This window comes from Culex quinquefasciatus, chromosome 3 (assembly GCF_015732765.1).
Source record: "Culex quinquefasciatus strain JHB chromosome 3, VPISU_Cqui_1.0_pri_paternal, whole genome shotgun sequence".
In the NCBI taxonomy this organism is placed as follows: domain Eukaryota; kingdom Metazoa; phylum Arthropoda; class Insecta; order Diptera; family Culicidae; genus Culex; species Culex quinquefasciatus.
The window spans coordinates 81,712,479-81,727,803 of record NC_051863.1 but is presented as its reverse complement, the minus strand read 5'-3'; the positions used below and the strand labels follow the sequence as shown (position 1 = coordinate 81,727,803).

Sequence of the window (15,325 nt, the reverse complement as noted above, 5' to 3'; positions counted from 1 at the left end):
CAACCTGGAGTGGCCGGTGCCCTCAAAGAAGGTTCCTCCGGGGCCTGGGGGGACATTTACAGAAACATACGAGTTGTGGCAATATGGGTATCAAAATTCATGGTTTTTGATACTGAACATAATAATGGCCATTTTGACAGTAGTGGCCACAACCTGGAGTGGCCGGTGCCCTCAAAGAAGGTTCCCCCGGGGCCTGGGGGACATTTACAGAACCATACGAGTTGTGGCAATATGGGTATCAAAATTCATGGTTTTTGATACTGAACATAATAATGGCCATTTTAACAGTAGTGGCCACAACCTGGAGTGGCCGGTGCCCTCAAAGAAGGTTCCCCGGGGCCTGGGGGACATTTACAGAAACATACGAGTTGTGGCAATATGGGTATCAAAATTCATGGTTTTTATACTGAACATAATAATGGCCATTTTGACAGTAGTGGCCACAACCTGGAGTGGCCGGTGCCCTCAAAGAAGGTTCCCCCGGGGCCTGGGGGGACATTAACAGAACCATACGAGTTGTGGCAATATGGGTATCAAAATTCATGGTTTTTGATACTGAACATAATAATGGCCATTTTGACAGTAGTGGCCACAACCTGGAGTGGCCGGTGCCCTCAAAGAAGGTTCCCCCGGGGCCTGGGGGGACATTTACAGAACCATACGAGTTGTGGCAATATGGGTATCAAAATTCATGGTTTTTATACTGAACATAATAATGGCCATTTTAACAGTAGTGGCCACAACCTGGAGTGGCCGGTGCCCTCAAAGAAGGTTCCCCGGGGCCTGGGGGGACATTTACAGAAACATACGAGTTGTGGCAATATGGGTATCAAAATTCATGGTTTTTGATACTGAACATAATAATGGCCATTTTGACAGTAGTGGCCACAACCTGGAGTGGCCGGTGCCCTCAAAGAAGATTCCCCGGGGCCTGGGGGGACATTTACAGAAACATACGAGTTGTGGCAATATGGGTATCAAAATTCATGGTTTTTGATACTGAACATAATAATGGCCATTTCGACAGTAGTGGCCACAACCTGGAGTGGCCGGTGCCCTCAAAGAAGGTTCCTCCGGGGCCTGGGGGGACATTTACAGAAACATACGAGTTGTGGCAATATGGGTATCAAAATTCATGGTTTTTTATACTGAACATAATAATGGCCATTTTGACAGTAGTGGCCACAACCTGGAGTGGCCGGTGCCCTCAAAGAAGGTTCCCCCGGGGCCTGGGGGGACATTAACAGAACCATACGAGTTGTGGCAATATGGGTATCAAAATTCATGGTTTTTGATACTGAACATAATAATGGCCATTTTGACAGTAGTGGCCACAACCTGGAGTGGCCGGTGCCCTCAAAGAAGGTTCCCCCGGGGCCTGGGGGGACATTTACAGAACCATACGAGTTGTGGCAATATGGGTATCAAAATTCATGGTTTTTGATACTGAACATAATAATGGCCATTTTAACAGCAGTGGCCACAACCTGGAGTGGCCGGTGCTCTCAAAGAAGGTTCCCCCGGGGCCTGGGGGGACATTTACAGAAACATACGAGTTGTGGCAATATGGGTATCAAAATTCATGGTTTTTTATACTGAACATAATAATGGCCATTTTAACAGTAGTGGCCACAACCTGGAGTGGCCGGTGCCCTCAAAGAAGGTTCCCCCGGGGCCTGGGGGGACATTTACAGAAACATACGAGTTGTGGCAATATGGGTATCAAAATTCATGGTTTTTTATACTGAACATAATAATGGCCATTTCGACAGTAGTGGCCACAACCTGGAGTGGCCGGTGCCCTCAAAGAAGGTTCCCCGGGGTCTGGGGGACATTTACAGAAACATACGAGTTGTGGCAATATGGGTATCAAAATTCATGGTTTTTGATACTGAACATAATAATGGCCATTTTAACAGCAGTGGCCACAACCTGGAGTGGCCGGTGCTCTCAAAGAAGGTTCCCCCGGGGCCTGGGGGGACATTTACAGAAACATACGAGTTGTGGCAATATGGGTATCAAAATTCATGGTTTTTTATACTGAACATAATAATGGCCATTTTAACAGTAGTGGCCACAACCTGGAGTGGCCGGTGGCCTCAAAGAAGGTTCCCCCGGGGCCTGGGGGGACATTTACAGAAACATACGAGTTGTGGCAATATGGGTATCAAAATTCATGGTTTTTGATACTGAACATAATAATGGCCATTTCGACAGTAGTGGCCACAACCTGGAGTGGCCGGTGCCCTCAAAGAAGGTTCCTCCGGGGCCTGGGGGGACATTTACAGAAACATACGAGTTGTGGCAATATGGGTATCAAAATTCATGGTTTTTGATACTGAACATAATAATGGCCATTTTGACAGTAGTGGCCACAACCTGGAGTGGCCGGTGCCCTCAAAGAAGATTCCCCGGGGCCTGGGGGGACATTTACAGAAACATACGAGTTGTGGCAATATGGGTATCAAAATTCATGGTTTTTGATACTGAACATAATAATGGCCATTTCGACAGTAGTGGCCACAACCTGGAGTGGCCGGTGCCCTCAAAGAAGGTTCCTCCGAAGCCTGGGGGGACATTTACAGAAACATACGAGTTGTGGCAATATGGGTATCAAAATTCATGGTTTTTGATACTGAACATAATAATGGCCATTTTGACAGTAGTGGCCACAACCTGGAGTGGCCGGTGCCCTCAAAGAAGGTTCCCCCGGGGCCTGGGGGGACATTTACAGAACCATACGAGTTGTGGCAATATGGGTATCAAAATTCATGGTTTTTGATACTGAACATAATAATGGCCATTTTGACAGTAGTGGCCACAACCTGGAGTGGCCGGTGCCCTCAAAGAAGGTTCCCCCGGGGCCTGGGGGGACATTTACAGAACCATACGAGTTGTGGCATATTGATATCAAAATTCATGGTTTTTGATACTGTACATGAAAATTGACATTCCGACAGTAGTGGCCACAACCTTGAGTGACCGGTGATCTCGAAGCAGGTTTCCCCGGGGCCCGGAGGGTCTTTAACAGAACCATACGAGTTGTGGCAATATGGATATCAAAATTCATGGTTTTTGATACTGAACATGAAAATTGACATTTCGACCGTAGTGGCCACAACCTGGAGTTGCCGGTGCCCTCATAGAAGGTTCACCTTGGGAGAACATTTATGACAATTTTGCCGACAAATCTATGAAACAAAATAAAATAATCTTATTTCAGATTTCACTAGCAATCCAAAAACACATTCAAATTGTTTGGTCCTATGTCTTTCGGTTATGTCTCTGACATACCATCTTGAACTTTTTGTTATTAAGAAATTTCGAGAGGTGTATCGTTTTTTGACCCATAGTTACCCCTACTGACGGTATTTTAATTTGCATTTATTATTTAGTTTTGTTCATGTTTGTTTCTGATAGTATTTGGCTTGTTTTACCACAACTTTTTTCCTTCGTAGTTTTTTCAGGTTTTTTTTTATTTTCTTATAAATTTTTTGCTTGTTTTCACATTTTCTGCTAATAGAATGATACCATTATTATTTAAATTGTAAAGAAATGCGTAGAAGTCTAACCTACTGCATACTTATTTCTACAACAAATATAGAAAATGATAGTGAAAAAACACAGCCAAAGTTGACCCCTCAAAAATAAAATTTTGAAAACATTGGCAAAGTCGCATAAAACGAGTCAACTTCTTACCCTAAAATTTCAATGCTTTTAAGGACAAAAATTGGTTGAAAAATTGATTTTGGCTATTTCGAAGTCCGCCTAGAGGCGGGGTTGGTAGCAGAGGTTAAATGCAAAAATATTTGTTAAAATGATTGTATTTGTGGCTATGTTAGGAATTGATTAACAGGATTGAATTAAGGTTGGAATTGGCATAATTTTCCTTGCCATATTAATTTTAATCAATCAATCACACTTTTCAACACGCTGTTCGTATTCAATAACTGTGATATTTTTTTTACAATCAACTATTTGAAAAGGAATTTTCGGGATAATTGAAAACGATAATAAAGTCAAAATTTTTGTCAAAATATATACTCTAAACCGTCAGTTTTCACAGAAAAAATCAATTCTCGTAATCGTGAATTAAGTTCACGAATGTGAGAACCACGAAGGAATTTATTCATGAATATGGTGCATTTGCTCTATAAACGTGAATATTTTCCTTCGTGGTTCTAGCATTCGTGAATTTAATTCACAATTTTGAGAATTGGTTTTTTCAGTGTTGTTGAGATTAAAAGTCTAAGTAAATTTGATTTTGTAACAGCTTTATTTCATTACGGGAAATCTTCTTTCCCTCTTTAGCACAGTCAACCACATTCCAAAGATTGAGCCTAACCGCGGAAAAAGTGCCTGATATTGCTTCACGTTATCGAAGCCACCATTCTACCCACGCCACAAACAAAGTGAAAATCTGCTCGCTACGGCAACCCAAAATTACACCACTTAAAAGGTGGTTCGAGTTGATTAATTGGATGATTTTCGCGTTTTGCGTGAAGCACACGAGGGAGTGCCACGTGCGAACGTTGATTTTCCTAGAAGCCAAGACTCAAAACCACCTTCGTTTTCCGGCCGCGATTTGCTGGCCTGGCAAAGCCATGAAACAGATAGGGGTAGAAGAGGGCCGACGTTAGGCAGGTAAAAGTTTCTTCCCGTGTGCCAATAATGAGTGGCAAACTGGCAACTGTATCGCACGCCGCAAATTTCAAACCAACTCGGCAAGAAACGGAACGACGGCGTCGATAGCACCCGGAAGCTACATACTCTCTGGAAGCACACACACTTTTCAGCAGCTTCTGCTCAGTCTGTCTCATCTCATCGACTGATTTAGAGAGCGAAGCGGTTTTGGTTTGGGGTGTCGTGCAAGTAGTTGGACAACAAGAATATAAGTTTGTTTGGAGCAGTTGTGTCATTGAGGGTATAGCTAACCGATGAAGTTGCTTTCTTTTTCTTTTTCGGTGAAAATTGTTGCACTTTCTTTTTGAATATTGAAACTACTTTAATGTTTAAAAAAGTCTAACACTATTGTAAATCGAAACTGAGTGATGGCTTGGTGAAAATATACTTAAAGCTACTGTAGATTTCAAGATATGAAAAAGTTTGTAACTATGTCTTGGTGCATCAATTTTCGTTTGATGATCACCTTCAATCACACGTATTGTTGAGCATGATGATATATGGTATGATTCTTTCTTAATGACAAATCACCGAAAGAAATACGTCACTCATTCATTGTATTGGGCGTCGATCACTGTTTTCCAAACCTCGCTCCACAAGCTGAATATTGTTCCTTGACCTATTTTAGGACTCTGGGCCAAATGTGAGCAAAATCGGTCATCATTTACCCATTGATACTCGGAGGTGAAGTTTGTATGGGAAAAATCGATAAAATGAATGGAAAAACCAGGTTTCTTACGGTTTGGTCTGCACGGTGCGTTACTTCCATCCAAATATTCTCAAAAATGAGATTCTTATTGGAGATTTAATGCTCTACAACTTTGTAGAACATACCAAAGCTGTAAAACTCGAACCAGAAAAGTTATTAGCGATTTAAAAAAGTCATTTTTGTATGGAAAACATTTTTTTCATCAACTTTAGGCTCGGGTATCAATGGGTTAAATTCATCCAGTTTCTCTCAAAATTTACACAGATGCTTAAAATAACCCAAAAAAACGTTTTCCACTTGTGGAGCAGGGGGTCATTTTTTCTGGGCATCCTACTGTATAATTATGTTTTTATTAGTTGATCTTTATTGTAATATTTTTTTTTTTGAAATTAAATATTGAACTTTCTTATAATAATTACATTTCATTTACATTCTAAGTGGTATGGCTACATGCTCTTCATCTTTGTTATATTTTTCGTTTTCTTATTAACTGTTCGCATTCATTTATTTGTTTCAAATTGTTTTACATTTTTGCATTGAATCGAATACATTTGAGTAAAAAAGAAAAAAAAATCACTTTAACAACTAATCCTAACTTAAAACTAAAAAAGTAAGTTCATTGAAATATTCAAAATTATTAGAACGAGTAAAATACGAACTGTATTTTAAGATAAATCCTCCAAGCGTTCTTACTTGTTCCGCACGAGTTTTGCAACCACGCAGTGTTGTTGTCATCTCGATGAAAATGTTCAGAAGTTCTTGTGGTGAAAACAGGTCACTGCTGCCTTCATCCGTTGATGCTGGTTGGTTTTCCATCGATTGCTGACTGAAGCCAGGAGGTGTTGTATACTCTGCAACTTTTTGCCGCTGATTCAACGGCAATGGCTGCAGATTTGGAACCACTTGAACAGATCTTGCTCCAGGTGACGCCAAAGCAGGAAAATCCACGTCCGTGGAAGTTGGTGGTGTTTTGCGTCGATTTGGTTGGTGCCTCGTCGTCGCTTTCTGCCGGATTTTCACAAACTCAGCTCGTTTTGGGCAGCTTCGATTCTTGGTCGAATGGTCGCCGCCGCAATTGAAGCATTTCGCTTCGATGTTCTCGTTGATTGTTTCGCAAGCTTGAGTTTTGTGCTCACCTCCGCAGGTTTCACAACGACTCTTGATGAAACAGTTCCTTCCACCATGTCCAAACTGCAAGCAGTTCGAACATTGTGTCACGGTGCACTGGACGATAACGTTCCCAAGACACGATGATGTTGAAAATTGCCCGAACTGCTTTCAGCTCAGACGGCGTTGTCGAGCCTTTCTCGAGATGAACCAGGTACAGTTTATCACGATACTTGATGTCCTTGTTGTGTCTCGTCATCTTGAAGACTTCGATCACGTTCAACTTAAGAGTTTTGAGCTCTTCTTTCAGCACACTCACATCCATGTCGTACAGGCCTCGGAGGACCTGTTTCATGGGGCGTTTACCTGGATCGTCATGGCTGTAGTATTCAATCTTTGTGTTGTTCAGGAAATTCCAAACGTAGTTGTAATCCTTTCTGCTAGGTAGCAGAATTTTGAGTCCATCAGCACACAAGCGAATGGAAGCTCGTAAAGCACCAGATTTGATAAATCTGGTCAGCCACTTTTGCACCGAGTCCGATAACGATGTTTTCACAAAAATGGGTGGCAACTTTTCCCGTCGTTCAAATTCTTCCTTCTCGCTCACGTCCACAGGGAGGGTAGCGAACTGGTTTCCAGACGAATTTTGAGCGTCCTTGCTCAAACTGCCTGGCTTTGCAGGTAGCGCTTAGGCATTCTTTAGCTTCTTCAAATCTGCCGATCCTGCGGTGAGGACCGCCTCTTTTTCTTGCCCTGAGGCATTTTTGCACTTTTAAAGCACTTTTCAGGAGCTAATATCCAGGAGTACCTCACTGAATGGTGGTCCACAAAGGAATATTGTAATAATAATTTTTGGTAAGTGCACCTATTTTTTTTTATTGTGCTTACTTGTACAGTGTACATACAACTTTGCCGAAGACAAAGACAGATTCTTATTCGTATGTTGTGTGCTAGGGGAAATTCTTGTATATTTGGCAGGTTTAGCTCTCGCTCCTAACTCCATCAAATTTGCTGATTTTCACTATTTAAAGTTAAACAACTAATTTTGCAAAACATTTGATAGAAACTTGCTTGCTCACTTCTTATTGAGCTATTTATCACTCGATTTCAGTTGAAAACGCTTTCAATAAGCTTTAATTGAATGTCAAAGTTCTGACCTGCCAACATTAGAGACACGCTGGAATTAGATGCTGTTCCCCTATCATGTGACAATGACCTTTAGTACTTTTCGAGAAAAGTGAAAAATGTTCTACGTGCCACAACACGTTTATAGTGCAAATGCAACATACTCATGAATAATTTCCTTCGTGGTTCTCAAATTCATGAACACAATTCACGATTATGAGAATTATTTTTTTTTCTGTGAATTGTGAAGCCTAAATCAATAGTTTAACCGACTGAATTTGTATATTTTCAAATGCAAATCATGGAATTACTTTTCAGAAACGTGTATCAATATAAATTTGTTAAAAATAAGGCGTGACGTGTGACGAGATAGCACGATCATTTCCGTAATTTCTTTTCAAAAGGACGAAACCTTGAATATAAACAAACAATCTATCCCACTTGCTCTAATGACAGTTCACGTTGAGTGTGAGTGGTATGGTTTGCTTTTTACTTCAAAGGTTTCGTCCTATTGAAAATTTACTACGGATTTTGATGAGAAATGCTTTGGTCATAGGGACGCTAACAAAAATAAGGGAAATTAAAAGAAAATTGCACAGGTTGTCCAAACTCTGTTCAACAATTGATGTATGACCCCAACCGTATTAGACATGGCCTTAGCGGTGGCTTGCATAAATTATATTGCTTTTAGTCGTGTTTTCCGCCACATCGCTTAACTTTTGCCCGGAAAGTTAGCGGCGCGCGGCGGTCGTCTGCTTCTGGCTTGGAAAGTGCGTATTTGCGGCTATACGAATCGGGGCAATAACTTTATGGTTGCTCATCGAGCGAGATATAGATAGCGGTTGAGGTTGACACGAAGTGCGGGTTAAAAATATCTTTATCGCAATCTGCCGAGAGGAAGTCATCCAATCGATGACATTTGCGGCGAGAATCTTAGTGCGTATAAAGGGAAGTTTTTGATTGCAGGCTGTATGGATCGCTTCTCACGAAAATCAGTCGAAGGAAAAGCATAAATTTTAATCGTGACAATCATTAGACGACATAAATTAACGGAAACGTTCAGCTGTCTCTAGCGCATTCTTACCTTTCGAAGGTTTTGATAAATCTTATCCCATCGGTGATTTCGTGTATCTATTGACATTTAATCTGTAATATTGGTGAGTCTGTTGCCAGAATGTATAAAAATAGTTTTACGGTCCATTTCATCCAGCCAGGAAGTGTGTTTGCTTTCGTCAATCAGCCCAAAATCAATTTTGTTGCCTATGCCATTTAGTAATGACAGTTGTAGAAGTTGTCTGAACGAGCAACAACAGATGTGTGAAATGATTGTATCACGAGTGTCCCAGCAGTAAGGATTGGCCTTCCACCAAAATGTTGATGTTCACACTTCTAGTTCCCTCCAGACCCAGACGACATCGGATTGACGGGAGCTTCTCGGTACAGAAGGTCGGGAACCGAAGTTGAAATCTGTCCCAGACAGAAGCTCGCCTAGCTCTACGAGCAATAATTATGAATTAATAGCGGTAGACAAAACTGGCATCATTTCTCATATTGCTGCTGACAATTCTTCAGCGATACATAAATTAATTAGTCTAGAATGCTTCACTTTCCAAAAATAATGAAAATCCCAGCTGTGCGCTGCGGTAGGGGAACTGACGGTAGAAACGAAAATGTGAGGAGAGGTTCACTGCAAGAGGAAAGATTCATTTAGAAGATCGTTCCTGTGTTTCTCACAAAGTACATCAATCTTCGTTTTCGTTTCTCTGCTCATTGCACTTTGGTTAGCTCTGGTTGTGCCATGTGCAGCTTCGTCGCATTCTGGAAAAAGGAACCATCGTTCGCTCATCCATCCGTATGAGTCCCACCGTGGTCCCCGGTGGATGCGTTCTTAGCACGCCAAATGGACCAACTTTCGTACGTTCGGCTTCCAGCAAGTGCACCGGCACACCCCGGCCAAATCTTGTCTCATTCGGCAGGGTAGTTGGCAGTGGTAGAGTGTTGTATGTTTGTCCATAATTTTAGATTTGCAAGATAAACTTGTTTATTGTTTTACGCTGTAGATTTGCAAGAAATTTGTTTATGGTTTTACGCTGTGAAAAAATATACTTTCTTTTGTCTTTTGTCTTTTGTTTTTTGTCTTTTGTCTTTTGTCTTTTGTCTTTTGTCTTTTGTCTTTTGTCTTTTGTCTTTTGTCTTTTGTCTTTTGTCTTTTGTCTTTTGTCTTTTGTCTTTTGTCTTTTGTCTTTTGTCTTTTGTCTTTTGTCTTTTGTCTTTTGTCTTTTGTCTTTTGTCTTTTGTCTTTTGTCTTTTGTCTTTTGTCTTTTGTCTTTTGTCTTTTGTCTTTTGTCTTTTGTCTTTTGTCTTTTGTCTTTTGTCTTTTGTCTTTTGTCTTTTGTCTTTTGTCTTTTGTCTTTTGTCTTTTGTCTTTTGTCTTTTGTCTTTTGTCTTTTGTCTTTTGTCTTTTGTCTTTTGTCTTTTGTCTTTTGTCTTTTGTCTTTTGTCTTTTGTCTTTTGTCTTTTGTCTTTTGTCTTTTGTCTTTTGTCTTTTGTCTTTTGTCTTTTGTCTTTTGTCTTTTGTCTTTTGTCTTTTGTCTTTTGTCTTTTGTCTTTTGTCTTTTGTCTTTTGTCTTTTGTCTTTTGTCTTTTGTCTTTTGTCTTTTGTCTTTTGTCTTTTGTCTTTTGTCTTTTGTCTTTTGTCTTTTGTCTTTTGTCTTTTGTCTTTTGTCTTTTGTCTTTTGTCTTTTGTCTTTTGTCTTTTGTCTTTTGTCTTTTGTCTTTTGTCTTTTGTCTTTTGTCTTTTGTCTTTTGTCTTTTTTTCTCATTCGTAAATTAATCCAATGCTTGCTGCAGTTACCCTTTTCTAATTTCAGCCTCAGTTAGAAGTTCTTACCGCGAGCGGGAGAAAAGTGAACCATGTAATTATTCTAGCACACGTTTGGTTGGTCCTCGGATCTTGCAGGGAGGAACGGAACGGTTTAAGCTGATGCCAATGGCAGTGGAGCGCCTTCTTAGTCGACGAAAGAGCATGCGAAGTTTATCGCTCAGGAAAGATTCTCCTTACTACCTCGGAATTCAGCCCTGACGACCAGGAACAGATGCACCGTAGTAACCGTTTGTCCACAGCTGCACACAAAAAAAGAAACCCAAACGCACATATTCACGGGAAGAGAAGGAAAAGCATGATTAGAGCAACTCAACGGTCGAAGTAAATTCGTTGCGACCGACAAGCCAGCTCATTGCTCACCGCACTCTACTGGCCATTAGCAGCCGCTTCAGCATCAGTCGAGGGGTAGCAGTTGTTTTTAGTTGAATATTTTAATTTTCGCTTCGAGTCTTTGCAGCAACTTACTAGTTTAGACTGCTTTCAGTTTTACCACAATGAACTTTTTGCGGTCTGGGGAATGGTTACACAGAACTAGCACAAGCCATCAATTAATCAACCGTCACCGTATCGCTCTTCTGGCCAACTCTTTAGCCGGATTGGCAAGTGATCTGTTTCCACTCAGGCAAGAATTTGAGCTAGCTCAACAGCATCGTTAGGTGGTCTATCAATCCCTCGAAGTGAATGGTTCAGTATCCCTCCTCTCGGTGCATGATTGCTATTCTGAAGTGGATGAAAGAAAAACACTGAAGTACGCTGCAAATTAGAATGCAATCCCCATGCCGATTAATTCAGAGTATTGCCACTTCTTGTAATCCTTCATCCGTTGACCAGATGAGGGGATGTAGAACTGTGCATTGAGATTAGTAAATGCTTGATTGGTTTCTTTGTGATAATGATAGTTGCACATCAAGAGATAATTAGTGCTTTTCTCATTTTTTAGCAGATCTGTATCTGTAACAGTTGCAATTAAAATTTCAAAACCATTCAACACAACCTGAAAATACTGCGTCAATGGTATGGCGACTAATAAAATCAGATCTTGCAAAAAAAAAAAACGGCATCGAAAACAACATTAACCTATAGTAAAATTACTTGAGGAAGAGCCAAAATCTCTGCCACTCGCTCACAATGACACCGTTTTCCTCGACTGCTAAGCCAGAGCCAGTAGTTCAGTGCAGAGCGCGTCATCTCCGTGCATGATCTCCTTCTAGCTTCGAATTACCCTCCGCTGTTGAATTATACACCGAGCAACTGTTCTTCATTATCCCTGCTCGAAGAGACGCCAAAGAGTATGGCCCCTCAACTACGCGCCGAATTCCATCCAAGTTAATTCCGAAAAATCAGTTTCAAACATTGGAGTACTTACGTCATTTTGGAACGAACCCCCCCCCCCTCCGCCTCTTCACCCTGCAAGGTATGCAAATATTGGGCCAAATCGCTGTGTGTATGCACGACTCCCCGTCTTTAGAGAAGCGAGCCAAGATGAGCGGATAATTTAATAAGCTTACTGCTTGCTTGCCTGCTCTACTCGGCTTTGATACCTTGAAAATTAGATTGTTGTTTTGGCTTACCCCCGTGCTAGGTGCCATGCTAAAAGCGGCAGGAGTGTCGTATTAGCACTAAGAACTCTTTAGTGGCGCTGTTCGCGGTTTGTGGATTTAGAGTGGCGAGAAACGGTGCAGAGGGATTTGGTCTTAAGCAACGCGTAGAGGAAAGTTGGGAGCAAGCATTTTTACAGATTGCTGAACTTTGTGTCTTATGGCTAATAATGCAAACTTTGGGGCCATCCATATACCACGTGGACACTTTGTGGGGGGGGGGGGGAGGATTGGTAACGAAAAAAACACTCAAACAACTTATTACGTTTGTGACAATACGAACTTTGACCGGGACAGCTGATTGATTATCGAAAACAATAGTCAGAAGAAATCATTAGACTGTAAATTCCATTATTCTGTACATTCGGTCGCGTTCATTCGGGCGTAAAAATAATGGTTGAATACCCTAGTCTTGTTCCAGGTTCTCCTTAAAGATCCTTCCGCCATGCGTAGCCATAATTCCCTAGCTCTACATCATTATTTCATCGACAAGATTCGGCAACTTTATCATTCGTCAGTAACTTAGTCTATGGTATTAGCATACGGGCTAAATCACTTCTACGACGAGTGTTTTGTTTTCTGTGTCATTGTGCGCTCGTTTCTTCTCTCAAACGTCACCACAATTCATCATCATGCAAGAGATGACGGTTTAAGTACGAAAGGGTGGGTGGGGGAGGTGGAGGGCCTTCGTCGTCATTGGGCGTTCAACATCCGAAAAAGAAACACAAACCCACATAGAAGTACACACACGCACGCACTTGAACAAAAAAACACACATTCGTCAGAATTTCATGGCACGCGAATGAGTGCGGAAAATGCCACACACACTTTGAGAGAGGAAAAAAGCAGCGTGCGGTACTCCAAAAGGGAAGGGGTGACAAAAATAGACTTGAAATATTTCTTTTCAAGCCGCGCTGCTAATGCCCGCGCAAAAAACGTAAACATCTGATTAGCTTTCTCAGTATTCACGATGTGTTTTTCTTTTACCTTCTTTGACTTGTTGTTTTTTGAGCATATTTTATTTTCGGCTATTCAATTTTCGTTCTACTTTTTATTTTTCGTTACAGGGCCTGCACGGTGTGGATGGTCGTATGTGTGTCAGCACACCACACCACACCACACCACACAAACAACCAAGTGCCAAACAAATCCGCAAAGCAGCTGAAGGAGATTGGCTGTTCTCAGGAAAAGCGCGGGAAAGCAAGAGAGGAAAAGTTAACGTGTTTACGTGATAGGTGCCAAAAGTGGAAGAAATAAAAGATAAAAAAAGAAAAAAGTGAAGCCACTTACGCTGTGCGACAGCGAGTGAGAGTGAGCGAGGGGAGTGGAAAGGAAAAGTTTCGAAAAACAGTGAACTCATCTCGAGCTTGTGGCATGCAAATTGATACGACGAATTTCCGCCCGTTTGAAAGTGGATACGCATCGGGAGGATTTTCGCGAATCCGGACACACACACAAGATGTCTCAGGTGAACTGAACCGTCCCACCTTTGCATCCGCACACGTCACGTGGTGAATGCCAGCGTTGACGGTTGTGCTTTTGAAACTTCAAAATTGTCACAAGTTTCACATTGTTGTCGGCTGTACCGAGTTGGGGCCCGGTGAAAGCAGTGTTGTTGTTGAAAGGAAACAAGTTTGGAAGGACAACTTGATCAGTGTTTCTTTGAAAGATTCTTGTCAACGTTATTGGTCAAACTAACAAGCCTAAGATTTTGTTTTTAAGAAATATTACATAGCATCTAGACAAAACTTTATGATTGATTCAGGTTGACCCTTTGATTCCACCTCTTCTACCAGTGAATCAGGTAGATTGATTTAAAGTGTGAAAGTATTGGCTTCGCACAGCGTAGAGCATGACTCGGACCGGGTAGTCCCAGGGTCGGCAAGCTACTGGGTGATTCAAGGGAGACGGCGAACAAACAGAAAACACTACGAATTTCAACTTCAAAAACAGCACTTTATTGCGGAATGGTGTGAGTGTGGGTGTGGGTGTGTTTTGTGTGGGTAGTTCAGGGGCAACCTTACCATGCAGCTCAGCTGGATCTCGCCGGGTGTTCGCCGCCAGAGGAGCTTCGGCGCTACCACTCTGCGGCTTCGTTCCGTCCCACGGTTGGGGGGTTCTTGGCTTGCTGGCTTCGGCGATGGCGGTTGTTCCCCAGCTGCGATCTCCGGTCTTCGTCGCCGGACGCAGCTTCGTACTGCGGCCTTCGGGCCGTCTTCGGCTTCCGTGCCGGATGCGGATGGACGACCAGCAGGCGTTGCTGGCTTCGTTGCGGGCAGGTGTCTTCCCTCCTTGTCGAATCGGCAAGCCCCGGAGTCCACCGATTTGGGCTCGCCGAGAGGGGTCCCTCCTTAGCGGTTAAGGCCAGCGGCCTGAGGGTGCCGTCCTTGGCGTTGATGGCGCGGGGAGGCGCCAGACGACGGGGGTGGTCCTGTTACGGTTAGACGTGGGCAGATGCCATACTGGACTTACGATGCCCAGGCCGACCAAACCGAGATGGATGCGCGCTCGCGGAACCTCCGGATCCCGCCTTGTGTGTGGCAATTGACGACCAACACACCGAGGAGCACGTCTTGTCCACTCGGACACCTGATTGGAAGAACCCGATTTTTCCCCAAAATCGGCTCCTTGTTAGTTTTCCCGAGTCCATTTTCCCACCAATTTCCTTATGTCACCTGGACGTTTACATAATCCCCACCCTGGGAAATTGGTGGGCTTCAGCCTCGCTAACACTAGTAAAATTAGCCCCCTCACTACTGTATAGTGTAGTGAAATGTGAAGGGACTACTGAAGTTGAAGAGGTAATTCGTCAAGGGTTGTGACCAACGGTTACAAGTGATCTTTTTGATCAAGAAGGGAGATCATTTGGAAGAAATGTGACGTACTTTTTGAGGGGAGTTCAACCTTGTGTGACAAAATGTAACATAGGGGGTGTGTGTTAATTTTGGCCGATTTTTGCGTGACATACTTTATGGATGACGCCCTATATTAGGGTGTTTCATCCAAAACCAAAAGTTCTCAGAATCAGGCAGGTTCCCCTAGTAGAGGATACCCATAGGGACTCTCATGCCGAATATCAGCCCATTTGGTTGAGAATTGGCCTGTCCCCAGCGGTTTAAAGTTTACATGGAAATTAATATGGGATTTTTATGCTTTTCGTTCAATCGTTCCTACAGGTCTGGGGACAACATGGATTCACTTGGAATAAATACAGGTGGG

General features: G+C 42.4%; 1 protein-coding gene across 3 annotated transcripts in view; it reads left to right on the top strand.

Moving 5' to 3' along the window:
- The window catches only part of LOC6038979 (neuroligin-4, X-linked), a 36,146-nt gene that overhangs the window by 6,199 nt on the left and 14,622 nt on the right, over positions 1-15,325 (top strand). The window contains exon 2 of one of the 3 annotated variants that reach the window (XM_038262446.1): positions 13,174-13,417. The exons of 1 other annotated variant lie outside the window; for it this stretch is intronic. The gene's annotated coding sequence lies outside the window, so the exon portion shown is untranslated. Of the gene's footprint in view, positions 1-13,173; positions 13,575-15,325 lie in introns of all 3 variants that reach the window. One more of the 3 variants, XM_038262445.1, reaches the window with a different exon arrangement.